Source organism: Balaenoptera physalus, assembly GCF_965194825.1.
Source record: "Balaenoptera physalus genome assembly, chromosome: 12".
Lineage (NCBI taxonomy): Eukaryota > Metazoa > Chordata > Mammalia > Artiodactyla > Balaenopteridae > Balaenoptera > Balaenoptera physalus.
Window position 1 is genome coordinate 17,639,156 of NC_138897.1, and position 14,339 is coordinate 17,653,494.

The window sequence follows — 14,339 nt, forward strand, 5'->3', positions numbered from 1 at the left end:
AAATGCCTTTATTAATCATCAATAAGGATTTCAAATAATCAACTGTATGCCTTAAGGAATTAAAAAAAGAAGAACAAACTGAGACCACAGTTAGCAAAAGAAATAATGATTAGATCAGAAATAAATAAAACAGCAGGAAAAAATGTTTAAAGATTAAAAGAACAAATAGCTGGTTCTTTGAAACAATAAATAAACTCGACAAACTTTTAGCTATTCTAATGAAGAAAAAAAGAGAGAGAGCCCAAATAAACAAAATTATAAATGAAAAGGAAATATTACAACTGATACCCCAGAAATACAAAGGATCATAAGAGGCTACTATGAACAACTGTATGTAGAAAAACTGGACAACCTAAGAGAAATGGAAAAATTCTTAGATGCATACAACCTACCAAGCCCGGATCAAAAAGAAATAGCAAATCTGAACATACCAATTACTAGCAAGGAGACTGAATCAGTAATCAAAAATCTCCCAATGAAAAAAGCTCAAGACCAGACAGATGGCTTCACTGGCGAATTTTACCAAACATTTAAAGAAGAATTAATGCCAATCCTTCTCAGACTTTTCCAAAAACTGGAGGAGGACGGAATACTGCAAACTCATTTTATGAGGCCAGCAATACCCTGATACCAAAACCAGAAAAGGACTACAAGAAGAGAAAACTACAGGCCAATATCCCTGACAATACACAGATGAAAAATTTTTCAATTAAATAATACCAAACCAAAATCAGCAGCACATTAAAAAGATCATTCACCCTGATCAAGGAGGATTTATCCCTGTGATCAAGGACAGTTCAACATACGCAAATCAATCAATGCCATACAACACATTAATACAATGAAAGAAAAAATACATATAACATGTTGACAGATGCAGAAAAAGCACTTGATAAAATTCAACATCTGTTCATGATAAAAACTCTTGACAAAGTAGGTATAGGAGGAACACCCCTCAACATAATAAAGGCCATTTATATCACGCCCACAGATAATATCATACTCAACAGTGAAAGGTTAAAAGATTTTCCTCTAAGATCAGGAACAAGGATGCCCCTCTCACCAATCCTATTCAACATATTACTGGAAGTTCCAGCCACAGCAGTAAGCAAGAAAAAGAAATAAGAGACATCAGAATTGGAAATGACGAAGTAAAATTTTCTATTTGCAGATGAAATGCTTTTATATAGAGAAAATCCTGGAGATTGGTTCAAGATGGCGGAGTAGAAGGACATGCGCTCACTCCCTCTTGCAAGAGCACCGGAATCATAACTGCTGAACAATCATCAACAGGAAGACACTGGAACTCACCAAAAAAGATACCCCACATCCAAAGACAAAGGAGGAGCCACAATGAGACAGTAGGAGGGATGCAATCACAATAAAAGCAAACCCCATAAATGCTAGGTGGGTGACTCACAAACTGGAGAACACTTATACCACAGAAGTCCACCCACTGCAGTGAAAGTTCTGAGCCCCACGTCAGGCTTGCCAACCTAGGGGTCCGGCAAAGGGAAGAGGAATTCCTACAGAATCAGACTTTGAAGCCTAGCGGGATTTGACTGCAGGACGTCGACAGGACTGGGGGAAATAGGGACTCCATTCTTGTAGGGCACACACAAGGAGTGTGCACATCGGGACTCAGGGGAAGGAGCAGTGACCCGATAGCAGACTGAACCAGACCTACCTGCTAGTGTTGGAGGGTCTCCTGCAGAGGTGGGGGGTGGCTGTGTCTCACCGTGAGGACAAAGAGACTGGCACCAGAAGTTCTGGGAAGTACTCCTTGGCGTGAGCCCTCCCGGAATCTGTCATTAGCCCCACCAAAGAGCCCAGGTAAGCTCCATTGTTGGGTCACCTCAGGCCAAACAACCAACAGGGAGAGAACCCAGCCCCACCCATCAGCAGACAAGCCGATTAAAGTTTTACTGAGCTCTGCCCACCAGAGCAACAGCCAGCTCTACCCACCACCAGTCCCTCCCATCAGGAAACTTACACAAGCCTCTTAGCCTCATTCACCAGAAGGCAGACAGCAGAAGCAAGAAGAACTACAATCCTGCAGCCTGGGGAACAAACACCACATTCACAGAAAGACAGACAAGATGAACAGGCAGAGGGCTATGCTCCAGACAAAGGAACAAGATAAAACCCCAGAAAAACAACTAAATGAAGTGGAGATAGGCAACCTTCCAGAAAAAGAATTCAGAATAATGACAGTGAAGATGATCCAGGACCTTGGAAAAAGAATGGAGGCAAAGATCGAGAAGATGCAAGATATGTTTAACAAAGACCAAGAAGAATTAAAGAACAAACAGAGATGAACAATACAATAACTGAAATGAAAACTACACTAAAAGGAATCAATAGTGTAGGAATTCCTTCCTACACTAGAAGGAATCAATAACTGAGACAGAAGAACGGATAAGTGACCTGGAAGACAGAATGGTGGAATTCACTGCTGCAGAACAGACTAAAGAAAAAAGAATGAAAACAAATGAAGACAGCCTAAGAGACCTCTGGGACAACATTAAACCCAACAACATTCGCATTATAGGGGTCCCAAAAGAAGAAGAGAGAAAGGACTAGAGAAAATATTTGAAGAGATTACAGTCGAAAACTTCCCTAACATGGGAAAGGAAATAGCCACCCAAGTCCAGGAAGTGCAGAGAGTCCCATACAAGATAAACCCAAGGAGAAACATGCCGAGACACACAGTAATCAAACTGGCAAAAATTAAAGACAAAGAAAAATTACTGAAAGCAACAAGGGAAAAACAACAAATAACATACAAGGGAACTCCCATAAGATTAACAGCTGATTTCTCAGCAGAAACTCTACAAGCCAGAAGGGAGTGGCATGATATACTTAAAGTGATGAAAGGGAAGAACCTACAACCAAGATTACTGTACCTGGCAAGGATCTCATTCATATTCGATGCAGAAATCAAAAGCTTTACAGGTAAGCAAAAGCTAAGAGAATTCAGCACCACCCAACCAGCTCTACAACACATGCTAAAGGAACTTCTCTAAGTGGGAAACACAAGAGAAGAAAAGGACCTACAAAAACAAACCCAAGGGCTTCCCTGGTGGCACAGTGGTTAAGAATCTGCCTGCCAATGCAGGGGACACGGGTTCGAGCCCTGGTCTGGGAAGATCCCACATGCCACGGAGCAACTAAGCCCATGAGCCACTACTACTGAGCCTGCACGTCTGGAGCCTGTGCTCCGCAACAAGAGAGGCTGCGACAGAGAGAGGCCCACGCACTGCGATGAAGAGTGGCCCCCGCTCGCCGCAACTGGAGAAAGCCCTCGCACAGAAACAAAGACCCAACACAGCCAAAAATAAATATAAATTAATTAAAGAAAAGTTTAAAAAAAAAAACCCAAAACAATTAAGAAAATGGTCATAGGAACATACATATCGATAATTACCTTAAACGTGAATGGATTAAATGCTCCAACCAAAAGACACAGGCTTGCTGAATGGATACAAAAACAAGACCCATATATATGCTGTCTACAAGAGACCCACTTCAGACCTAGGGACACATACAGACTGAAAGTGAGGGGATGGAAAACGATATTTGGTACAAATGGAAATCAAAAGAAAGCTGGAGTAGCAATACTCATATCAGATAAAACAGACTTTAAAATAAAGAATGTTACAAGAGACAAGGAAGGACACTACATAATGATCAAGGGATCAATCCAAGAAAAAGATATAACAATTATAAATATATATGCACCCAACATAGGAGCACCTCAATACATAAGGCAACTGCTAACAGCTATAAAAGAGGAAATGGGCAGTTAACACAATAATAGTGGGGGACTTTAACACCTCACTTACACCAATGGACAGATCATCCAAAATGAAAATAAATAAGGAAACAGAAGCTTTACATGACACAATAGACCAGATAGATTTAATTGATATTTATAGGACATTCCATCCAAAAACAGCAGATTACACTTTCTTCTCAAGTGCGCATGGAACATTCTCCAGGATAGATCACATCTTGGGTCACAAATCAAGCCTCAGTAAATTTAAGAAAATTGAAATCATATCAAGCATCTTTTCTGACCACAATGCTATGAGATTAGAAATGAATTACAGGGAAAAAAACGTAAAAAACACAAACACATGGAAGCTAAGCAATACGTTACTAAATAACCAAGAGATCACTCAAGAAATCAAAGAGGAAATCAAAAAATACTTAGATACAAATGACAATGAAAACACGACAATCCAAAACCTATGGGATGCAGCAAAAGCAGTTCTAAGAGAAAAGTTTATAGCTATACAAGCCTACCTCAAGAAACAAGAAAAATATCAAATAAACAATCTAAACTTACACCTAAAGGAACTAGAGAAAGAAGAACAAACAAAACCCGAAGTTAGCAGAAGGAAAGAAATCATAAAGATCAGAGCAGAAATAAATGAAATAGAAACAAAGAAAACAATAGCAAAGATCAATAAAACTAAAAGCTGGTTCTTTGAGAAGATAAACAAAATTGATAAACCATTAACCAGACTCATCAAGAAAAAGAGGGAGAGGACTCAAATCAATAAAATTAGAAATGAAAAAGGAGAAGTTACAACAGACACCGCAGAAATACAAAGCATCCTAAGAGACTACTACAAGCAACTCTATGCCAATAAAATGGACAACTTGGAAGAAATGGACAAATTCTTAGAAAGGTATAACCTTCCAAGACTGAACCAGGAAGAAACAGAAAATATGAACAGACCAATCACAAGCAATGAAATTGAAACTGTGATTTAAAATCTTCCGACAAAGAAAAGTGCAGGACCAGATGGCTTCACGGGTGAATTCTATCAAACATTTAGAGAAGAGCTAACACCCATCCTTCTCAAACTCTTCCAAAAAATTGCAGAGGAAGGAACACTTCCAAACTCGTTCTATGAGGCCACCATCACCATACCAAAACCAGACAAAGAAACTACAAAAAAAAGAAAATTACAGACCAGTATCACTGATGAACATAGATGCAAAAATCCTCAACAAAATACTAGCAAACAGAATCCAACAACCCATTAAAAGGATCATACACCATGATCAAGTGGGATTTATCCCAGGGATGCAAGGATCCTTCAACATATGCAAATCAATCAATGCGATATACCATATTAACAAACTGAAGAAAAAACCAATATGATCATCTCAATAGATGCAGAAAAAGCTTTTGACAAAATTCAACACCCATTTATGATAAAAACTCTCCAGAAAGTGGGCATAGAGGGAACGTACCTCAACATAATAAAGGCCATATATGACAAACCCACAGCAAACATCATTCTCAATGGTGAAAAACTGAATGCATTTCCTCTGAGATAAAGAACAAGACAAGGATGTCCACTTTCACTACTATTATTCAACAGTTTTGGAAGTCCTAGTCACGGCAATCAGAGAAGAAAAAGAAATAAAGGAATATAAATTATAAAAGAAGTGAAACTGTCACTGTTTGCAGATGACATGATACTATACGTAGAGAATCCTAAAGATGCCACCAGAAAACTACTAGAGTTAATCAATGAATTTGGTAAAGTTGCAGGATACAAAATTAATGCACAGAGGGCTTCCCTGGTGGCGCAGTGGTTGGGAATCTGTCTGCCAATGCAGGGGACACGGGTTCGACCCCTGGTCCGGGAAGATCCCACATGCCGCGGAGCGGCTGGGCCCGTGAGCCACAATTACTGAGCCCGCGCATCTGGAGCCTGTGCTCCGCAACAGGAGAGGCCGCGATAGTGAGAGGCCCGCGCACCGCGATGAAGAGTGGACCCCGCTTGCCACAACTGGAAAAAGCCCTCACACAGAAACGAAGACACAACACAGCCATAAATAAAAAAATAAATAAATAAATAATAATTAAAAAAAAAAATTAATGCACAGAAATCTCTTGCATTCCTATACACTAATGATAAAAAATCTGAAATAGAAATTAAGGAAACACTCCCATTTACCACTGCAACAAAAAGAATAAAATACCTAGGAATAAACCTACCTAGGGAGATAAAAGACCCGTATGCAGAAAACTATAAGACACTGATGAAAGAAATTAAAGATGATACCAACAGATGGAGAGATATACCATGTTGCTGGATTGGAAGAATCAATATTATGGAAAGGACTATACTACCCAAAGAAATCTACAGATTCAAAGCAATCCCTATCAAATTACCAATGGCATTTTTTACAGAACTAGAACAAAAAATCTTAAAATTTGTATGGAGACACAAAAGACGCCGAATAGCCAAAGCAGTCTTGAGGGAAAAAAACAGAGCTGGAGGAATCAGACTCCCTGACTTCAGACTATACTACAAAGCTACAGTAATCAAGACAATATGGTACTGGAACAAAAACAGAAATACAGATCAATGGAACAGGATAGAAAGCCCAGAGATAAACCCATGCACCTATGCTCAACTAATCTATGACAAAGGAGGCAAAGATATACAATGGAGAAAAGACAGTCTCTTCAATAAGTGGTGCTGGGAAAACTGGACAGCTACATGTAAAAGAAGGAAATTAGAACACTCCCTAACACCATATACAAAAATAAACTCAAAATGGATTAGAGACCTAAATATAAGACTGGAGACTATAAAACTCTTAGAGGAAAACATAGGAATGACACTCTTTGACATAAATCACAGCAAGATCTTTTTTGATCCACCTCCTTGAGTAATGGAAATAAAAACAAACAAATGGGACCTAATGAAACTTAAAAGCTTTTGCAAAGCAAAGGAAACTACAAACAAGATGAAAAGACACCCGTCAGAATGGGAGAAAATATTTGCAAACAAATCAACGGACAAAGGATTAATCTCCAAAATATATAAACAGCTCATGCAGCTCAATATTAAAAAAACAAACAACCCAATCCAAAAATGGGCAGAAGACCTAAATGGACTTTTCTCCAAAGACATACAGATGTCCAAGAAGCACATGAAAAGCTGCTCAACGTCACTAATTATTAGAGAAATGCAAATCAAAACTACAATGAGGTATCACCTCACACCAGTTAGAATGGGCATCATCAGAAAATCTGCAAACAACAAATGCTGGAGAGGGTGTGGAGAAAAGGGAACCTTCTTGCACTGTTGGTGGGAATGTAAATTGATACAGCCACTATGGAGAACAGTATGGAAGTTCCTTAAAAAACTAAAAATAGAATTACCATATGATCCAGCAATCCCACTACTGGGCACATACCCAGAGAAAACCATAGTTCAGAAAGACACATGCACCCCAATGTTCACTGCAGCACTATTTACAATAGCCACGTCATGGAAGTAACCTAAATGCCCATCAACAGACGAATGGATAAAGAAGTTGTGGTACATATATACAATGGAATATTACTCAGCCATAAAAAGGAACGAAAATTAAGTCACTTGTTGAGACGTGGATGGATCTAGAGACTGCCACACAGAGTGAAGTAAGTCAGAAAGAGAAAAACAAATATTGTATATTAACGCATATATGTGGAACCTAGAAAAATGGTACAGATGAACCGGTTTGCAGAGCAGAAATTGAGACACAGATGTAGAGAACAAACGTATGGACACCAAGGGGGGAAAGCGGTGGGGGGTGGTGGGGGTGGTGTGATGAACTGGGAGACTGGGATTGACATGTATACAGTGATGTGTATAAAATGGATGACTAATAAGAACCTGCAGTATAAAAAAATAAATAAAATAAAATTCAAAAATTCAAAAAAAAAAGAAAATCCTAACGACTCTATCAAAAATAACCTGTTAAATCTAATCAATGAATTCAGTAAAGTTGTAGAATACAAAATTAACATTCAAAAATCAGTAGCATCTCTATTATTACAAATTATCTGAAAAAGAAAGAAAATTATTCCATTTACAGCAGCATCAAAAACAATAGAATAGGGCTTCCCTGGTGGCGCAGTAGTTGAGAATCCGCCTGCCAATGCAGGGGACACGGGTTCGAGCCCCGGTCCGGGAAGATCCCACATGCCGCGGAGCGGCTAGGACCGTGAGCCACAACTACTGAGCCTGGGTGGAGCCTGTGCTCCGCAACAGGAGAGGCCGCGACAGTGAGAGGCCCGTGCACCGCGATGAAGAGTGGCCCCCGCTCGCCACAACTGGAGAAAGCCCTTACACAGAAACGAAGACCCAACACAGCCAAATATAAATAAATAAATAAATAAAATTTTTTAAAAAATAGAATATTTAGGAGTGAATTTAACCAAGGAGGTGAAAGATCTCTACTCTGAAAACTACAAGACACTGATGAAAGAAAGAAATCAAAGACAACACAAATAAATGGAAAGGTATCCTGTGTTCATGGATTTGAAGAATATTGCTGCAATGTCAACACACTACCAAAAGCCATCTAGAGATTTGATGCAATCCCTATCAAGATTCCAATGGCATTTTTTACAGAAGTAGAAAAACCAATGCTAAAATTTATATGGAAGCACAAAAGACTCTGAATAGCCAAAGCAATCCTGAGAAAAAAGGACAAAGTGGCTGGTATCACTTTCCTGATTTTAAGCTATACTTATAAAACTATAGGAATCAACAGTATGGTACTGGCACAAAAACAGATAAATAGACTGAAGGAACAGAATCAAGAGCCCAGAAATAAACCCAAGTATATATGGTCAGATAATATTTGACAAGGAAGCCAATAATACTCAATGGAGAAAATACAGTCTCTGCAATAAATGGTAAAAATTGGATATCCACATGGAGAAGAATGAAATTACACCCCTATCTTACACCACTCACAAAAATCAATTCCAAATGGATCAAAGACCTAAATGTAAGACCTGAAACCATAAACCTCCTAGCAGAAAACATAGAAAAAAAGCTCCTCGACATGGATCTTGGCAATGATTTTTTAAAATACGACACCTAAAGCACAAGCAACAAAATAAAAGATAAGTTGGCAATGATTTTTTAAAATATGACACCTAAAGCACACGCAAGAAAATAAAAGATAAACAAGTGGAACTACATCAAACCAGAAAGCTGCACAGCAAAAGAAAAACGTCAACAAAATTAAAAGATAACCTTTGGAATGGGAAGAAGCATTTGCAAACCATTTATCTGAAAAGGGGCTAATATCCAAAATACACAGGGAACTCATATGCACAAAAAGTAAGAATCCAATTTAAAAATGGGCAAAGAACTTGAATACATACTTGTCCAAAGAAGATACACGAATGGCCAACAGGTACATGACGATGCTCAACATCACTAATCATTAGAGAAATCCAAATCGAAACCACAATGAGATCACCTCACTCCTGTCAGGATGGCTAGCATCAAAAAGACAAGAGATAACAAATGTTGCCAGGATATGAAGAAAAGGGAACACTTGTGCACACTTGGTGGGATTATAAATTGTTTCAGCCACTATGGAAAACAATATGGAGGTTCCTCAAAACATTAAAAATAGAACTACCATATGATCCAGACATCCCACTTCTGGGAATATACCTGAAGAAAACAAAAACATGTGGAAGTGATATCTGCATCTCCATGTTCACAACAGCATTATTTACAATAGCCAAGACATGGAAACAACCTCAGTATCCATCAATGGATGAATGGATAAAGAAGCTGTGCTATATACACACAATGGAATATTATTTAGTGTAAGAGATGAGGAAATCCTGCTATTTGTGACAACATAGATGGCCCTTGAGGGCATTATGCTAAGTGAAATAAATCAGGGAGACAAAGACAAATAATAGATGATCTTACTTATACATGGAATCTAAAAAAATAGCCAAAATCATGGAAAAAGTGATCAGATTTGTGGTTATCAGAGGTGGAGAAGGGTGGGAGAAATTGGATGAAGGTGGTCAAAAGGCACAGACTTCCAGTTATAAGATAAATAAGTACTAGGGATGCATGATGACTATATGCATGATAAATATATATGTAAGTTGTATGATAAATATATACATAAGTTGTTAAGAGCATAAATCCTAAGGGTTCTCATCACAAGGAAAAAAATTTTTCCTTTATTTTATATTGATATGAGATGATGGATGTTAACTAAACTTAATGTGGTCCTCATTTCACTATGTATGTAAGTCAAATCATCACGCTGTACACCTTAAACTTACACAGTACTGTATGTCAATTACATCTCAATAATACCGGGGGGGAAAAAAGATAACACATATGGCAAAACAGCACATGAACAGATGCTCAACATCATTAGTCCTTAGGGAAATGCATGAGGAAGGATTAAAAGAGGCACAAGAAAACTTTTGGGGGTGACAAATCTGTTTACTATCTTGATTGTGGTGATGGTTTAATAGGTATATGACATGTTAAAAAATATAAAATTGCACACTTTAAATACAGTAAGTCCCCTACATACGAACCTTCAAGCTGTGAACTTTCAAAGATGCGAACGTGCGGTCCATCAGAGTCAGGTGTGAGTGAAATTGCAGCTTACCCTCCGTCTCCTATTGCTGACGGTCCTTCAGCTCTACCATCTCCCACCTACTCTCCCTCCTCCAGTCAATAACTCTTCTTGCCTGTTCACTCGATGTCAGCCCCTGTATGCCAGCTGTTGTACTGGACTACTGTACTTTTCAAGGTACTGTACTGTAAGACTCAAAATGTTTTATTTTTTGTGTTTGTTTTTTATGTATTATTTCTGCGAAAAGTATTATAAACCTATTACAGTACAGTACTATTAATATATAGCCGATTGTGTTAGTTGTGTACCTAGGCTAACTTTGTTGGACTTACGAACAAACTGGACTTATGAACGCGCTCTCGGAACGGAACTCGTTGGTATGTAGGGAACTTACTGTATGTGTACCTCAAAAGAAGCCGTTTTAAAGAAAGAAAAAAAAAAGCAAAGAAGTGGGGAGTGAGACTTTTAAAAATGAATAACTTTTTCACGTTTTTAACATTTTTTAAGTTTTGAACCATATGGATATATATTATCTACTCCAAAAATTAAATAACAATAAATAGAAATGACATTTAAGCCAAAAAAGGGTAGTTTGCGCTGATATTTTTCCTGCTTGCGTTACAAATCCTCTCAAAGGATTTCCCCAGCCCACAAATTCCTCACTAGGCCAGCAACCCTCAGCTGTTTACTCTGCTCCCCTGGGTGACTGGGAATCCAAAGACATGGTGGCTTCCTGTTCACGGTTACAGACTGAGAGCAGTGCTCTGTCAGGCCATGTATATGTACATATGTTTTCTTTGACCTCAGAAGAATCTGACTAACATCTTAAGGTCATGTCACATATGGGGTAGCACCAATAAAATTTGAGAGAACGTTCCAGATTCAAAGACCAGTATAGATTTGCTTCTGTGCCACCCAGTATCAGCTAAGATGAGCTCAGCAGTAAGATGCATAGGAAGAAATAACTCTCATGGTTTTTAAATTATCAGAAATTTGGCCTCGGGAATTCCCTGGCAGTCCAGTGGTTAGGACTGCACACTCTCACTGCCAAGGGCCCGGGTTTCAATCCCTGGTTGGGGAACTAAGATCCCACAAGCCGAGCAGTACGGCAAAAAGAAAACAGAAAGGAAATTTGACCTCAAAACTCCCCATTTTTTTTTTTTTTGGCTGCACGGCTTGCAGGATCTTAGTTCCCTGACCAGGGATGGAACCCGTGTCCCCTGAAGTGGAAGCACAAAGTCCTAACCATTGGACCCCCCAGGGAACTCCCTGGCCTCAAAACTTGAATCAAATTATAATGCAGCTGTTTACAATAAACATAAGAGGAAGGGAGATTCTAACATGGAGAGAAATCCAAACCCCCCAACCAACTACGGTGGTTAACAACCCAGGGCGCTCCTGCCAAATTCAGGAGATGCTACTCACTCCAGATAACCTGCCTATGAACTCCAGTTGGAGAGATGATCAATGTTCCTTTGGCCCCTGATGCTGTTCAGCAACAGCAATCATTCTCGAGGTGCTGTCACAAGCCATGGAACGTTTCTGTTTCTTTCCACCAAGGGGTTAAAGATACTGGATCTGGACTGTGAAGCCAACGAGGGACGGTTCCATTGCCTAGCATTTCTCATCAGGAAATCAATTCTCCCAGGTGGTAAGAATCAACCTTTAGATTAGAGGTCAATTTGCCAAACGGGAGTCACCTTGCAGGTTCATTACAAAGTGGATGCTGAGCCGTGCTGCAGAAGGAGCGAGCCAGTCTACGGAGGTCCTACGGGAGGCTTCCGGTTACCACTCACTTCGGACCGCTCCCCTGCCTTCAGCTTCCTCATTTAAATGTTGTGTGACTGACATAAAAGTGCATGCTTATTGAAGAGTTTAATAGAGGTAACACTAAGGACTATTTCTAAAAGTAGAGCTACGGTTCAAGTTTTTGGAAAATTTGCATCAGAATTTCACCACGGTAAACATCTTGAGTAAATGTGGACCAGAAGAGCTCTTTTCAGTTTACTGGGTTTATCCAAGACCGGGATATTTCTTAGGATTTTGTGGCTTTGGGTGAAAATACCTTCACTTTGATCTGCTACAACAGCAAACAACAAGAAAAAACCCCATAAACCAAGATATCGTTAGCTGGGTCTCTAGAAGCCTCAACTCCTGCTAAACTGATTCCATGATTGCTCTTCAAAATCACCTGGAGGAGGTCTCCCTCACTGCTTTCAGAGAACACAATTCACTCTGCTTTGAAAGCTTCCCCAGCTCCTTTTCCATTTAACTCTGCCTTCACCTTCCTTTAAGGCTACCCCAAACCCCACACTGCACCCAGGACACTTCAAAGAAGCTACCCCTGGCTGCTGTGAGTTGTGCTTTCAGAAAGCAACAACCAACCAGAGCACACGCAGCCCGGTGAGCCTGCAGGGGGACTGGGGTGGAGCCTGAGAGCAAACGGAAGTCAGGGAGCGTCGCCAGCTGGAGAACGAAATGATGGGATTTATGTTTCCACGTGTTGGCCCTGGTTGACGTGTAGAGAGTAGAATGGAGAACTAAGGAGGATGCAGAACACGGGAGGGATGATACCACAGCCGAGCCCTGAACACCTTGGTTGGGGCGGGGGAGGTGTGTCGGGGGCACCCACTCGGCAGAAAATCCAAATACAGCCTTATAATCAACCATCTGCAGGTTCAACTAACCTCAGGTGTGTGGTACTGCAGTATCTATTTATTGAAAAAAATCCACCTATCAGTTCAAACTCGCGTTGTTCAAGGGTCAACTGTACTTACATGGTACTAGAAGGTAAGGACGGGTGTTGAGGCTGAAAAGTTTGAGTTTTGAGGAAAGACCTTCAGAAAGCTCCTATTTAATGGCTTGAAGCAAGAGACGGGTCATTTCCTGAGAAGTGGGGCAGTGGAAAGGATCTGCAGGGTCTGAGATACTTTGAAAGCACTGGGGGTGAAGGAGGGCGGGGCAGGGGATGGGGCGGGCCCACCAGCAGCCCTCAGCAGCTTGAAGGCTTGAAAGTGTGATTATGCAGGATCGTGGAACAAAAGAACCATGATTAACTATCGATATCATTTGTGCCCTAATTCAGAAGGCTCACTAGATGCCAAGCGAACACTAGGCATCTCTGTATAACTTGACCTCATACCAACCTCACAAAGGCAACCTTTCCAGAGGATTATTAGCATTTTACAGTCGAAAATCCTGTGGCTCAGAGAGGTTAAGGAACCCGACCAGGGTCACCGAGGCAGAACGTAAGAGCCCTGTGTCCTAGGGTATCTGGCTTCAGAGCCCCATTATTCACCCTCCTTAAAGGACAGCAGGACTTGAAAATAATTTCACTCACTTTGTTTTTAAGGGATAAATTATAGATAAAGCTAGCAGTTGACGAACGTGAAGGAGCCTGAGAATCACTGAAATAAATTAACAAGCAAACCTAAGTGTTTACATTTAACTCTACAAGTTACGCTTTCAGTTCCTTAAATTAATAGTTTCACCGTAATGACAACCCACTCTTTTTGTCTGCAATTTCAAACCGGTTTTAAATATTACTGAGATTTTTTGTTTGTTTGTTTGATTGCTTGACCAATTCGCTAATTAAGCAAACACTAGGCCTCTCCTCCCAGCACCCAACCCCCCACCCCCGTTCCCGGCCCCGGGATGGGGAAAGGTGCCCGATAGGCGCTTACAGTGATTTCTGCCTCTTCTCTCTCCGAAACTGTTCTGAGGAGCAAATAACTGAGTGCCTGAGAAAGCTCTAAAGACGCCTGTGAGTTTGCTGGGAGATGAAACGCTGAAAGCAGCACTCTAGGTCCGGCCTGCCCACCACACCTGAGAGATGCGCGCGCAGCCGGAAAAGCAGGACCAGGTGCGCACACGCGGAAGTGCCCGGAGACAACATGGCGCCG

At 40.4% G+C, this 14,339-nt stretch overlaps 1 protein-coding gene across 6 annotated transcripts in view; it reads right to left on the reverse strand.

Annotated features, from left to right (window-relative positions):
- LOC309639982 (uncharacterized protein) overlaps positions 1–14,339 on the reverse strand; it is a 90,653-nt gene extending 76,314 nt beyond the window's left edge. For 5 of the 6 annotated variants that reach the window (XR_014251945.1, XR_014251946.1, XR_014251947.1 and 2 more), the window contains exon 1: positions 14,121–14,337. The gene's annotated coding sequence lies outside the window, so the exon portion shown is untranslated. Of the gene's footprint in view, positions 1–14,120 lie in introns of all 6 variants that reach the window. The other variant, XR_014251948.1, reaches the window with a different exon arrangement.